The sequence below is a fragment of the Pinus tabuliformis genome, chromosome 2_1 (genome assembly GCF_031772625.1).
Source record: "Pinus tabuliformis cultivar Carrire ecotype Pingquan chromosome 2_1, CPIR1, whole genome shotgun sequence".
Classification (NCBI taxonomy): domain Eukaryota; kingdom Viridiplantae; phylum Streptophyta; class Pinopsida; order Pinales; family Pinaceae; genus Pinus; species Pinus tabuliformis.
Window position 1 is genome coordinate 140,010,350 of NC_142299.1, and position 15,973 is coordinate 140,026,322.

Sequence of the window (15,973 nt, forward strand, 5' to 3'; positions counted from 1 at the left end):
GACTCCAAAATTAGTGCGCAGACTAGAGGCATCAGAAGATAAGCTCGCGCGAGTAGTGGACCATTGGCTTGACCAATGGGGGATTTATCACTGAGTTTGCGGTAGACACCACCGTGAGCTACAATGAAGCAGAACGACGCTTTATCAAAGGACTGTGAGGTAAGTATATTGAATCTTTGAATACTTGGATTAAGATGCTATTGTGTGAAAAGAGGGTCATGCGAATACATTAATGTTTGGGACAACGTAGAGCAGAAAGATCTACAAAAATAATGAAGAATTAGAAAACAGTCCCTTAATTTCACCTTCACAAGAGAGCGAGGGAGAGCTTGCTAAGGTCTCTCCAAGGAGCGCGGTTAGCTTGATAAAGTAGCACATTCTGTAGTTACCACCTCCACCCATGCCACTACCTGCTTCACCCCTGTCACCTCCATCTCCACCCACTCCACCTCCACAACCTCCTCAGTTTAGTATGGCAAGCGCAATCAAGCTACCAGTATTCAGAGGAGTAGGGAATGAAGATCCAAAACAATTTTGGTTCATGGTAAGAGCAGTGTGGGAAGTGCAAGGTGTCACAGATGACAATATTAAGAAGGCTACATTGGTGAGCATGTTGCAGGATCACGCATTGACATGGTATATCAAGCACTCTAACGACCACCCAAATGCAGGGATAGCAAAAATCCAGATTGCGCTGAACAGGGAATTCAACAGGCTAGAGTCAGAAACACAATCAATCATCAGGGTTAAAGAAATTGCGATGCTCCCAGGCGAGACTCCCTGGGATCTGGATCAACAGCTGAAGAGTATGATCTGTGAAGCCAATATGATGCTGATGGATGGACAACATCATACATGGTTTGTGGCATCTCTGACACCGCACTTGAGGACGACGCTGTCACAATAGAAGCTTTCAACCCAGGCCGAAGCATTGGAAATGGCGATGAGGTTGCATGAGACCCCGATACAAGACCCTGGGTTGGTATTTCAACAAATCCATGTGCAACTACAGAATCTATGCCTGTAAATGCAAAGTTTGAAGCAGGGTAGGGCACCGCAGCCAAAGGCGTGTGAGGAAGTATGGTGCATAAAATGCAAAGGCTAGGACCATGACAAGGATCACTGTCCAGTGTTTGTAAACTACTTGGCAGGAGGAGGACCAATGTAGTTGAGACCAGAGGCACAGGTAGGACCGAGTGTAGCACCCACATTATGCTGTGCGATCTTTCAGATAGGAGGAAAACACATGACAGATAATTGTCATTTGTTGCAAAAGTATACACAGACACCCCCGCAATTGTTTTGTAGTTTTTGCAAGTCGGTAGGCCATGACAAGTGCACTTGGCACAGCTACGAGCTAATGATGGATCGACCCAGCTACGGGGATGGTGTGTGCTTGATTTCAGGGGCGAGGTCGAGGATGAGGAGGAATGGGACCAGGAAGGGGCTGCAGATAGTTAATTTGTTACAATTGCGGAGGACCAGGGCACTATGCTCACAATTGTACCAACCTGACAAGGATATCCTGTTCATATTGTACTCAGTTTGATCATGAAACAATAGATTGTCCTATGTTGATCACACAGATGCACAAAAAAGGGGTATTCTAGCCTCCTCTGACTCAGAATATACAAATGATGAGGTTTGAACCGCGCGAAGAAGACCCGAATGTGAACATGATGCTCAGAAGCGATGCGACCATGGGAGAGGATAAGGGGAAGCAGCTAGAGGAAGATACATGGGTTCGCAAGGCTCCTGCAAAGGAACCTAAGTTTGACTTAGAATACGCAAAGGAGACGTTCATGGAAGCTAAGAAGAGCTTCATGGAGGCCTCCACTTCAGGTAGTAAGGATCAACCAGAGCCAGGAATGGATCCTTCAATGCTCACTACCTTTTTGGAGACATGCATGAAACTGTTGCACAACAACAAGGCAGTTAAGGGACTACAGGAGCTGATCACTAGGTGCGTGGGGTCAGGAGAACCGCACGTAGTCCAGAAATTAGGGAAGCATGCATTGCACACCGGAAGGGAAATGAGATTGACAACACAAATTGGTGAGTATGAAATGGATTAGGTAATCCTAGATCTAGGTTTGGATGCGAATGTGTTACCAAAGCAAACATGGGAATGCATGGGAAGGCCCACATTACAGTGGTTTCCTATCAAATTACGAATGGCAAACCAACAGAAGATTTTTCCCATGGGAAAGTTGCAAGGTGTAACAGTGGATATTGAAGGTGTGAGCACACAGACGGATTTTGAAGTGATAGAGATTGTTGATGACAACAATCCCTATCCCGTGTTGTTAGGAATAGACTGGGCCACTAATATATATGGAGTCATCAATTTGAAGAAGCGAAAGATGATATTCAAGAAAAAGTAACTACGCGTAGTAATCCCGCTAGACCCAGCCGAAGGAGCATGCTACACTGAACCCGTGCGCGATGATGATAGCGATGATGAGATGGATTGTATTTACAATATAACTATGCGAGACCAAGATTGGGTGAATCTGACTGCATATGGGAGAATCTCGTGGGAGCGTGAAAGCTCCTGCAATTCGGATTCAGACGAAGATGCAGAGCGATGGAAGAATCGGTTGCATGAAGTAACGATGCTGAATTGCAACATGATGATTCGATCATTGCGTTGCATGACAACAGAGGCAAGAGAGCTTCCGACATATGATGGATTGACAGCAATGGATGAACTCTTTAGCGAATTTGAAAGCATGGTATTAGAACAACAGCGGTTCGATGCGTTGAAATGGGCACTGCGCATAACACCCGCACGATGATGGGGCACACATCAAGGCATTTTTGAGGACTGGTGAAGATGCATAAGGATGATGAGTCTATGATCTGAGAAACTGAAAATATGTTTGGAAGACAAATATGATAGACGAGATGACCCACACACACACCTCGCGAAATGGATCAAGGTCTACAGGGAATAACCATAGCCTGAATGGGTCCACTTATTCTACCATACCCTGGATGTCATACTCATGAACTAGTATACTGAGACAGAACTTTGGCGTGGTACTGGTGAATGGGATGTCTTGCGCGAGGGACTTTTGCTAACATTCACATTTGAAGACCTGTGGTCGGATACTGTGGATGATGCCCTACAAGTAGTAAAAGCCACCATTCTCAAAATACCTCAAGAGCCACTGGAAATGCTTCAACCAGTATGGGCGACTTAGTTAAGCAGTGCCCTAGAACATTATAACATGCAGGTAGAGGAGGATGATGATGACCCCTGAAATATTAATATTCCAGAAACCGAAGGTTGTCGCAAGGTTTGGGGACCACCAATTGAGGATCCCGACCTCACCATGCCACTAAAAACAAAGTAGATAAACATTGGCATGGAAGCGGAGCCAAAGTATGTGACACTTGGGGATTATTGGGACAATGTTATAGTAGATAAGGTCACTGAGTTACTCTGCGAATATCAAGACTTGTTCCTGACCAAAATCACGGACTTAAAAGGGATCATTGGCGACTTAGGGATGATGAAGATCACTCTGAAACCGGATGCAAAGCCAATTAAGCAACGACCTTGCCACTTGAACCCAAAGTATAAAGAAAAGGTCCAAGATGAGCTAGACAAAATGCTCGCAACCAGAATTATTGAACGAGTAGAAGAATTCGATTGGGTTAGTCCTATGGTAGTGCAGGAGAAAAAATAGAAAGGAAAAATAAGAATATGCGTGGACCTTCGGAAACTTAATGACGCCTATGTTCACGATCTATTCCCGAAATCGTTCACAGATGAAGTATTGGAGAATGTTGGCGGTCAAGAAGCTTACTCATTCACAGATGGCTTCTTAGGGTACCATCAGATCAAGATAGCGCCGGAAGATAGGAGAAAGAAAACCTTCGCAACAGAATGGGGCTACTTTCAATACACTATTATGCCCTTTGGAATGAAGAACGCGCCAACGATATTTCGCGCATGGTTTCGGCTGCGTTCAAAGAATACATCCATAAGTTCTTAGAGGTCTATCTGGATGATTGGACTGTTTTTGGGTTAGTTAAACACCATGTAGCAAGCTTATTTTTGATGCTAGATACTTGCCGCCGACACCAGAATGTGCTGAACCTTAAAAAGTGCACCTTCCTCGTTCCCTTTGGAAACCTACTAGGCCATGTGGTCTGCAAACAAGTCCTGATGGTGGACCCTACAAAGATTGTTGTTATTCTAAATCTGCAAGCGCTACAAAGTGTTAAACAGCTACGCGCTACTTTGGGACACACTGGTTACTATAGAAATTCTATCAAATGCTACGCTTAAATAACAATACCGATGGAGAAAATATTGAAGAAGGATGCTACATATTGTTGGAATGATGATTGCATGAAAAGTCTGGAGGTTCTCAATGAGAAACTGGCATCCGCTCCCATCTTGGTCTTCCCAAAATGGGACATGGAATTTCATGTACATGTTGATGCATCGTGTATTGCACTGGGAGCTGTACTCACACAGGAAGGCGTGGAAGGCGTGGATCACCTGATCACGTTCGCAAGTCAGAGATTGTCCAAAGCCGAAAATAACTACTCTACTACTAAGCGCAAAGGGCTTGCAATGGTATATGCGCTCTGTTATCACTGAAAATATTTCAAAGGAAAAGGGTAAGGTAAGGGAAAATTGGTCTTGGTTATTCTCATGCTCCTTTCATGCATATGAAGCACTTGGCAAACTCAGGGTCAGCATACATCAGAGTTCTTTGAAGGCTCAAGCAAGGCATGTAAGGTAATCCTAAATTTTGATATAGATTACATTTTGAAAGTTTTCCTTGAAGAATGGTGTTTATTATATTCAGTTTTGAACAAGCTTCATGACATGTGGAGAAAGCCATTTCAAGAAAAAGGAAAGACTCTTATGAACTCCAAAGTTTCATGTTATGAAAACAACAACCAACTTCCAAGGGGATTACCAAGCAATGGAAAACTCATCTCTGAAAAGTAAAAGAGGTTTTCATTCTTAAGATACTAAAGTACAAAAACCTCTTCCACTTTCTTCAAATCCATTATTATTTGAGAGAAATGAATGATCAAACTTGCGCTACGAAACTGCTGTAGGTGCAAGTTTTCCACAGGCATATTTCTCTGTTTGAAAAGGTAGTCAACTTCCAGGAGGTCTCTAAAGCAACTGAAAGCCTATTTTGGGAAATGGAAAGAGGTTTTTATTCCTAACAGACTGAACTAGAAAAACCTCCTTCAGTTTCCTCAAATCCATTACGAGCTGAGAGAAATTAATGACCAAAGTTGCGCTACGAAACTGCTGTAGGTGCAGTTTTTCATCTTCTGTTTTACACCTCTTTTTCAAAGACAGATTCTGGGCAGCTGGAGTAGTGTTTCAAAAAACCAAAAGAGGTTTTTGTTCAGCATGGATTGGTTCAAAAAAGCCTCCTTCAGTTTTTCGAAATACATTTTTTATGAGAAGTTATGAGCTCTGTCCCAAGACCTATTTTTCAGCCAGAACAGAGCAAGGGACAGCCTCCTAGTTTCTAGGAACAGCAAAGGGATGAGTCATCAAGGGCCAGATGGAAGGATATGAGCACCATCAAATTCGACTTCATGGAGTGTTAGGTGTCAAAGAATGCTTTAAATGTTTAGATAAGGTTGTTTTAGTCATAATAAGGAGTTACACTCCTAGTTGTATTAGGTCTCTAGGACTACTAGTTAGTTGTCAAATGCATTTAAAGTTTTGTTTTATGGTTAGAATAGGTGTCAAGGATGGCAAATTCGAATTCCCCTCATGATGGAGGAAGGAATCCAAGCATGTAAAGAGCTCTATATATAGGAGAAGAGCTGATGTACAAAGGGTTGGAAATTTCAAGAGAAAACAGTGCATATTATGTTATTGCAGAACACTGTATGTTTTATGTTAATGCAGAACTTTGGCTTTACTACTCAGGATTCAGAGAGGGTTTTATGTGTTTTATTTCCTCATGGATTTCTTCATTTTCTCACTTGCAGTGGTATGAACACATGTTACTTAGAATTCATTGATAATGCTCTAACTTCCTTCATGTGTTCATAAACTATGTTTCCTATATGATGTCTCTGTTTTGCTAGTAGATTAAAACTCTTTATGCCCTGACTTCCATGTAAGCTGATCAGTTGTTGTACTAAAACATGCTCTGACTCCATAGCCCAATAGATTCTTGTTGATTGGAATTTCAACCATTTATACATTTTCATTTGATTTCAATCCATAGAGTTAGCCATCTTATTCATTATCCAAATCTCTAATCTTGTGAGAGAGCCCTCTCAGGTTGGGGAGGCTAAGCCTCAACCAAAAGTTGGTTTGAAATAGTTACTCAAGGTCTACCTGATTAGCAGCCTATCAGGGGTCTGATTTTGTGATAACATTTTGGTGCGTCTGCCGGGAGCCTGAAGTCTATTCATTCCCGAAATTAAGAGGTTGAACTTCTGAAGGTAGCAGGAGCTCAGACATCTATTTGAGGCTGCAAAACTACCTTGGTGACTCCACACATCGAATAAGAAATTGGAAGGTGACTCCACTGCTAGAAGATCAGTAGCTTGATGAAGTTTCAAGATGAATTCCACTGCAAGAATGAATGCCAGGTATGCTCCTATGAATTGGTCTCATATCCCTGGTTTTCCAAATCCTATGCCAGAGGTTGATTGGTTAGAGGATCTTCCGATATTCAAAGATGAAAAGAAAGACAATGCTTCTCTTCATTTGGTTAGGTTTCATATGCATGTACGCATTCTTAAGGTTCATTTTCCCGAGGATTGTCTCATGAGGATGTTTATGACCACTTTAGTAGGAAAAGCATGGTCTTGGTATAAAAGTTTGGAAAATGGTTCATTATACTCTCTTGCTGATTTCCATGATATGTTCTGTGACATGTATAAAGAGTGTCATCCCTCCTTATTGCTGGTCAAAGATTGTTGTAAACATTCTATGAGTTTTATTCAGTACTTGGAGGATTGTTATGATGATGATGAATTTATGGATGAAGAAATTTTAGAGGCTCTTCATAACAATGCATTTCAATACCAAGAAGAAAGGATAACATCTCATGAAATGCACCATGAAGATCAGCAGGGGTTTACTTATGAAAACCATGTTCAATCCCATGACATGAATGAGAAGATGCAACAAACTTGCCAGTCTTTTGGTCATAAAGAGTATGAAATTGATTGCAAACACCAAGAAGAAGTACTGGAAGATAGCTTTTACGACCCTCAGGCACAGGAAAAGGTTGGTTTTTTATGTTAGGTTGGTTTTTTATGTCAAACTTCTCAGCAGCTTACAGCAATAAATGATCATAAGAAAGAGGAAAATTACATTGTTTGTAGGCAGCATTCAGAAAAGCAGTTCGATAGCATATCAAAAGAATCTTGTGTGGTTGAGAATCAGCTGTCTAAAGATGTAGAATGTTATGATGATCATCAACATAACCATGTATTCTATGACCCTATAAGTGAATATATGGACAAGCTTTGCACTCCGGTCTTTCATTTTCATTTGCATTATGAAGATCAAGTATATTATGAGTTGATGTGGTCATCTCACTACCATGGTTATTTTGAGGTCAGATGCAGTCAAGAGCCTCCAATATCAGATAAGACAATTGATTGGCTTTATTGGAAATATCATGTTGCTTGAGCTACAAGTGGAGCTTGCAGCTGATAGGGTAGGTAGGTAGGAAAATGCAAATAAGCTCAAGGTTGACTGAGCATTTTTCTCAGTAGATATAGATTTCTTTCTCCTACAGTCATCATCAAGCTTAAGCCCGAGGTGAAGGCCCAAGAAGCTTGAAGAAGATGTTTGTCAAATAAATTTTTGTTTATCATAAGAGGATAAGGCACTGGAACTGCAGGTTCTTAGTGTACCACAAGGGCACACTATCCCAAGTGGAGCCACTGTTATCACTGAAAATATTTCAAAGGAAAAGGGTAAGGTAAGGGAAAATTGGTCTTGGTTATTCTCATGCTCCTTTCATGCATATGAAGCACTTGGCAAACTCAGGGTCAGCATACATCAGAGTTCTTTGAAGGCTCAAGCAAGGCATGTAAGGTAATCCTAAATTTTGATATAGATTACATTTTGAAAGTTTTCCTTGAAGAATGGTGTTTATTATATTCAGTTTTGAACAAGCTTCATGACATGTGGAGAAAGCCATTTCAAGAAAAAGGAAAGACTCTTATGAACTCCAAAGTTTCATGTTATGAAAACAGCAGCCAACTTCCAAGGGGATTACCAAGCAATGGAAAACTCATCTCTGAAAAGTAAAAGAGGTTTTCATTCTTAAGATACTAAAGTACAAAAACCTCTTCCACTTTCTTCAAATCCATTATTATTTGAGAGAAATGAATGATCAAACTTGCGCTACGAAACTGCTGTAGGTGCAAGTTTTCCACAGGCATATTTCTCTGTTTGAAAAGGTAGTCAACTTCCAGGAGGTCTCTAAAGCAACTGAAAGCCTATTTTGGGAAATGGAAAGAGGTTTTTATTCCTAACAGACGGAACTAGAAAAACATCCTTCCATTTCCTCAAATCCGTTACGAGCTGAGAGAAATTAATGACCAAAGTTGCGCTACGAAACTGCTGTAGGTGCAGTTTTTCATCTTCTGTTTTACACCTCTTTTTCAAAGACAGATTCTGGGCAGCTGGAGTAGTGTTTCAAAAACCCAAAAGAGGTTTTTGTTCAGAATGGATTGGTTCAAAAACGCCTCCTTCAGTTTTTCGAAATACATTTTTTATGAGAAGTTATGAGCTCTGTCCCAAGACCTATTTTTCAGCCAGAACAGAGCAAGGGACAACCTCCTAGTTTCTAGGAACAACAAAGGGATGAGTCATCAAGGGCCAGATGGAAGGATATGAGCACCATCAAATTCGACTTCATGGAGTGTTAGGTGTCAAATAATGCTTTAAATGTTTAGATAAGGCTTTTTTAGTCATAATAAGGAGTTACACTCCTAGTTGTATTAGGTTTCTAGGACTACTAGTTAGTTGTCAAATGCATTTAAAGTTTTGTTTTATGGTTAGAATAGGTGTCAAGGATGGCAAATTCGAATTCCCCTCATGATGGAGGAAGGAATCCAAGCATGTAAAGAGCTCTATATATAGGAGAAGAGCTGATGTACAAAGGGTTGGAAATTTCAAGAGAAAACAGTGCATATTATGTTATTGCAGAACACTGTATGTTTTATGTTAATGCAGAACTTTGGCTTTACTACTCAGGATTCAGAGAGGATTTTATGTGTTTTATTTCCTCATGGATTTCTTCATTTTCTCACTTGCAGTGGTATGAACACATGTTACTTAGAATTCATTGATAATGCTCTAACTTCCTTCATGTGTTCATAAACTGTGTTTCCTATATGATGTCTCTGTTTTGCTAGTAGATTAAAACTCTTTATGCCCTGACTTCCATGTAAGCTGATCAGTTGTTGTACTAAAACATGCTCTGACTCCATAGCCCAATAGATGCTTGTTGATTGGAATTTCAACCATTTATACATTTTCATTTGATTTCAATCCATAGAGTTAGCCATCTTATTCATTATCCAAATCTCTAATCTTGTGAGAGAGCCCTCTCAGGTTGGGGAGGCTAAGCCTCAACCAAAAGTTGGTTTGAAATAGTTACTCAAGGTCTACCTGATTAGCAGCCTATCAGGGGTCTGATTTTGTGATAACACGCTCCAAAAATTCTGACACTATTTACTTGGCAGACATTTCAAGATGTACACTGACCATTCCGCATTGAAATACCTGGTGAAAAAGCCTGTGTTGTGGGGGCGCATATTCATATGGCTTCTACTATTTCAAGAATATGATTTTGAAGTCATAGTCAAGCCGATATGCCTAAATGCAGGACTAGATCACTTGTCATGAATAGAGAGAGGCAAGGAACCAACAAATTTGGAGGAGGGACTACCTGATGCACAACTCTTTGCAGTGCATGTCACAGACTGCCATTTCAAAGATATAATCCAATTTTTAACTACAGGGACTACACCGAAGGAATACTCAGTCCAATAGAAGAAGGAATTGGTGTTGCGCGCAATGAACTTTTGTCATCGCAAGGCACCTCTAAAGAATTGGAAACAATGAGATATTGCGAAGATATGTATTTGAATTTGAACGAGGTCAGATCCTCGCAGAAGCACATGGGGGTACTGTAGGAGGACACTATGCAGGGCACATGATTGCATAGAAGATTCTTCGCACTGGGCTATGGTGGTCAACCCTGCATCAAGATTCGAAAGCACACTGTCGGGCCTGCGACATATGTTAAAGGACTGGAAACCCATCATGAAGGGATGAGATGCCACTCAATCCATAAATAACACTGCAGCTGTTCGAAAAATGGGCAATCGACTCTGTGGGATCGATCAAACCACAAGGAAAGACAGGTGCGCATTACATCATCATCGCGACGGAATACTTAATAAGGTGGGTGGAAGCACAGTCAGTTAAGGACTAAACTGCCGCTACGGCTATGAAAGTTTTTGCTTGACAACGTGTTGACATGATTTGGGTGCCCAAAAATCTTAATGAGTGACCGTGGAATGCACTTCCTAAACGAAACCATCAGCGCACTCACCTAGGAGTTCCAGGTGTATCATCAAAATAGTACACTGTACCACCCACAAGCTAATGGGACAATAGAGGCATTCAAAAAAATACTGGAGACTATGCTGACCAAAGTATGTAACACGCAGCGAAACAACTGGGACCTATGCATACCTACCGTATTATGGGCATATAGAACCACGTGCAAAAATTTGATGGGTCAGACACCTTTCAGGTTAGTCTATGGTGCGAAAGCTGTCATGCCGATGGAAGACATCATACCTAGTTTATGAATAGCAGCACTTATAGGCATGTCGGACTACGAAGCCTTGGAAGAGAGGCTCACGCAATTCAAAGAACTCGAGGAAGAACAATTTCTGGCAGGATTTCATCAGAAAGTACAAAAACAATGTGAAAAGGCTTGGCACGATCGTCATATAAAGTTGCGCACCTTGAAGGTCAACGACTTAGTACTACTGTATGACAGTAAATTCGACAAATTCTCAGGAAAGTTCAAAATGCACTAGTTGGGACCATATGTGGTAAAAGAGGTCATAGACGGAGGTGCGGTCTAGCTAGTCAAACTTAATGGAGAACCCTTCCCAGGAAAAGTAAACAGTAGTCACCTGAAGCCCTACACGGGTGGGCCGGCTATCTGACTAACTGACCGAAGCACAGTCTTTGCAACCTGAGAAGCCGGACAGGGACGTGGGATTATAAAAAAAAGCATTAGAAGCCGGTACCAAAGAAGAGAATCGAGTCAGACACATATGATTCAGGAGTAGAAATGGAGCAGATCTAGCAGACGACAGAATAGTGTGCTGTGAACCTTTGCACAGCACAGGCACAATTGGAAGGGCTCTCTGCCAAGATCGCTGCACAGTGACTCGAGACGAGTCACAATGATTGCGTTGGGGGCCTGTTGGGTATGGGATCCCTTGCAGCAGGGTTTGGGGCTTAAAGCCTGAGTTTTGGTCAATTATATTGTAATACTCCATGAAGTATGGGTGCAGAGCGCGAAAGTCTAGGATGAGTCATAGGGTTATCTGCCCTAAGAATTGTAAAATAACGTAAAGTTGTGTTGTCCTACCCATGGTCCGCGAACCATGGGATTGTATAAATAGAGCGAGGCTCCCAGTGTAAAGATAGTTTTTAGAAAGCAAGTAATAGATAGATGAGAAGGCATGGTTGGAGCATAAGGGGAAAGTTAAAGGGTATTGGGTCATAGTAGTAGGAAGAGGCTTTGCAACTGAGTGCGCAGAGGCTGAGTAGAGTCCGCAGCTAAGAGCATGGACCCTTGCAACTGAGTGTGTAGGGCAGAGTCAGGTCTGTAATTGAACTGAACTTGGAAAGGATTATTAATAAAGATAAGTTTGATTCAGAGTACTTTGCATCTATTCGTGGATCTATATTTTGATGTTATGCATTATTTTTATCTAGTTATTTATATGCACGCACTTAATAAACACTGGTATGAATGCTTATTTATGAAAACATTCTAAGTAATTAGTGAACAAAACCTAATTAAGGAAGACTTGAGTAATTAACACAGGTCGTGTTGCGGCTAGAGCTGCGCAATGACAGTAACACAGGATGCAATGTGTCCATTGGTGCACGTAGCCCAGTAAGCACGGAGGTTGGATCGTGTCCTTATTGTCACCTATCAGACATCCCCAGGGTGCAGAAACCTGGTTCTAGCACCCTCCTATACTACTTCGGGTGAGACCTCAGTCCGTGCTCTGCAGATATTGCTGAAAGGGCCAGTAGTACGGGGATTTGCTTGGCTAAATCACTTTTGAACCTGGGTCAGGCCCCATGTAGCCAATAATTAGGTTATCTAAAAACACAACCATCATAGATAAAAATCATAAATCACATGTAACCATCATAAACCAGAATCATAGATCATAAATCAGGATTATAGATCATAAACAAGAATCATAGATCATAAATCAAAATCATAGATTATAAACTAGAATCATAATTCACATGTAATCATCACATACCAGAATCATAAGTCACATGCATAATAAAACTGAAATAAAATGTTGATACTTATCCTTTCATCAATCCTTAGCTTCTACCTTCATCTTTATTCCATACACACTTCGGCTCGATTTCTACACCCGACAAACATCGAGTGCCTTCTCCTCAATCATGTGCATAGAAAAATAGTGTGCATCACACACATACAACCACACCTGACACACAACACCATGAAATACATGCACCTACACCTGACGTACAACTCATACAACTACACCCAGTGTATACAATACAATGCATCCATCTATACCCAATGTGCAATACCACCCATTACATGTACCTACATAGAGTACAACACAATGAGTACACATACCGCAATACCATGACTACATGATGCACATACATAATACCACATGCCCTCAACACAACATATATGACATGCACACAATACCACATGTGCACTAATGCCATATGTACAACATGTACATAATACCACTTGTACAATCATGCACACAACACCATATGTACATAGCACCATATGTACAACATGCAAGCAACACCACATGTACATAGCACTGCATATTCAACATGTACATAGCAGCATTTGTACACAACACTGCATATCTAACATGGACAGAGCACCATATGCACACACGCCACATATACATCATGATGACAGTACAATGTGTATACAATACTCCATATGCAATATTCACACAACCCTATTTGTACCATCTTGTACATAACATTGCATAAATAACATGTATGCATGTTATGTATACACAACACCACAAGTGCACACATCATAGATTCAACATGTACAATATATACAACGTATGCACAACATAGCCAAAGCATCTGATGCCTCATATCCATTTACTCTACCTTTTCTAGTTACCTTTCTCATGTCTGTACTACCATGGTCCATTTACTATAATGAACCCAACCAGTCCAAATGATTATCATAGTCTTCCCTTCCACTGGGCTCACTTATACACAGAGCTTCATCTACGTCTTGCATCACCTGTTGGGTACCACATAGCTCTCCCAATTTCCATCAACTTTCCTCTTTCCCAACTAGTTCCCAAGACTCAAAACATAAAAGGAAAGACAAGAAACAAACAAGAAGAATACCTAAAACCCAATAACAACATGACTCCACAATCAAAGTGGTATGGCCATACACTAGACATAAACAAAGCCACAAATCAAGCTCAACAATTCATAAAATACCAAAAGCATAGGACTAAAAACAAACACCATGACTCAATCCCCATGGTTCCCAGGGAAAGCTCAACCCGAGCCTTCTTTAAGATTTCATGGCAACCTATCTTGCCATGCAACTCCCTACATCATGCTCACACATGTCAACCATATGCTCCAAATATCAAGACAATCATATCTATCAATTTGAAATCAACCTTTACCAAGACTAACCATCATGTCATAATCCATAGTCAACTCACAGTCATTAGGCATAATACTAAAAATCTCACCTACTACACTCAAGTACCCATCAACTGTCTTAACACATATGTATTAGTACCATCATCCTAAAACAAGATCATTGGAGCAAATACTCATATTATGCAATTCATCAAACATTCAACCAACTCACAAACATACCATGTTAAATAAATAAATTAGATGACATAATAGGCACCGAACACTCAAATACCAAATAGACAACGTAACCAAATATGAAACACCAAGTATAATACATAAGAAAACTCATACCTTAGTGTACCTTAGGGGAGGCTATCTTGTCTGCATTATCAATCTAGTTAGCGAGATATAATTTTACAACATGTCAACTTAAGCACTTGTAAGATCATGATATCCATAACAATATATAACTAACATGTTCGCATCATAAACTCATACACAATTATCATTCACACATATGAAAATTAAATATAGATTAGTATGACACCATCTCACAAATATGTTGGTTCATACCTAAATATCACAACCATAACCATTTGCATAGGTCAAACCAGGTTAACACAATACATATAACATCAATACGTTTAAGGAAATGAACATAACCATCACTCATATGACCAATCCAAATTATAACATCAATATCTCAATGAAATAACCCTAATAATCAAGTTAATAGTATATAACAACAATAAGCTATATATCATGCTCATCAACAACATAAAACATAATCATAAAGTTAATTGTCATATAACAATCAACAAGTTAACTTATAACATACTCATCAGCAACATATAACATAATCATCATGTTATCTAATATAAAACAACAATAGAAATTCATACAACTACAAGTTACTATCATTCTTGACTATTCAACACATGTGCATATAACTACACTAATCAACCAACATCTATCATGAATGTAACCATAACATCAAAATACATGTACATAAACCTAATGTATATAAACCTAATGCATATAAAATCATTAACTTACATTCCTACATGTCGAACATACAATACTTGTATGACGATCTACTCTTACCCAAAAGTTCGATGTTGCAACCTCATTCTAATGATATGCATCTCCTGCTCTATCTCAGCCAACACATTAGCATCATAACATCCAATAGCACCATGATGACCTAAATTGCATACAATCACTTCACAAGGCATGTTTTACCTACTATACATGCATAATCATAACCAATACCATACAATGTGTATAACAACAACCATTATTCCATTTTGCACATTGCCACATGCAACCAACAATATGCATAAGCAATGCCAAATCAACTACACCTACGCATAAACACATGTAGTTGAACATAAGTGATCAATTCTTGTAATCAACCTACAAGACTGATACATGTAATCAAAATATTCAAAAATGTAACCTAACATACAAGGATGTAAGTAGGTATCATGAAATCAACATGTAAGCGACATATAATTCATACACAGTTAGTGACATGTTCCAAAAATCAAGAAATCATGTCTATTAATTTGAAATCAGCATTCACCAATACTAACAACCTATAAGAATACCCGCTTACTATCCATGGTCCACACTAAGGTAGAAGGAGGAAGCTACTATATTGGCCTGATCTTCAATGTCCAATTATGGAAATGGAATCTCCAAAGCTCTACCAAAATTTAACCACACTTGAAAAGAAATTGATTTTTATTTCTCATACATTTGTATGAGACTAAGTCAAAAACATTTCCCTTATTCCACTTGTAACATAATAACTAAAAACATGCCACTTTTCCATTTTCTTACATGCAACTTTTCAAATTCCTTGCTTGCAACCTTTCAAATTCCTTACATGCAACTCTTCAAATTATGTGCATGAAAATAGGCATAGATCAACTACATCCATATTATCATACTACAATACTATCCCATCCAAAAAAATAATATTTTCTTCAAATAATTACCATACTTTTATATTTTCTTCAAACAACTACTATA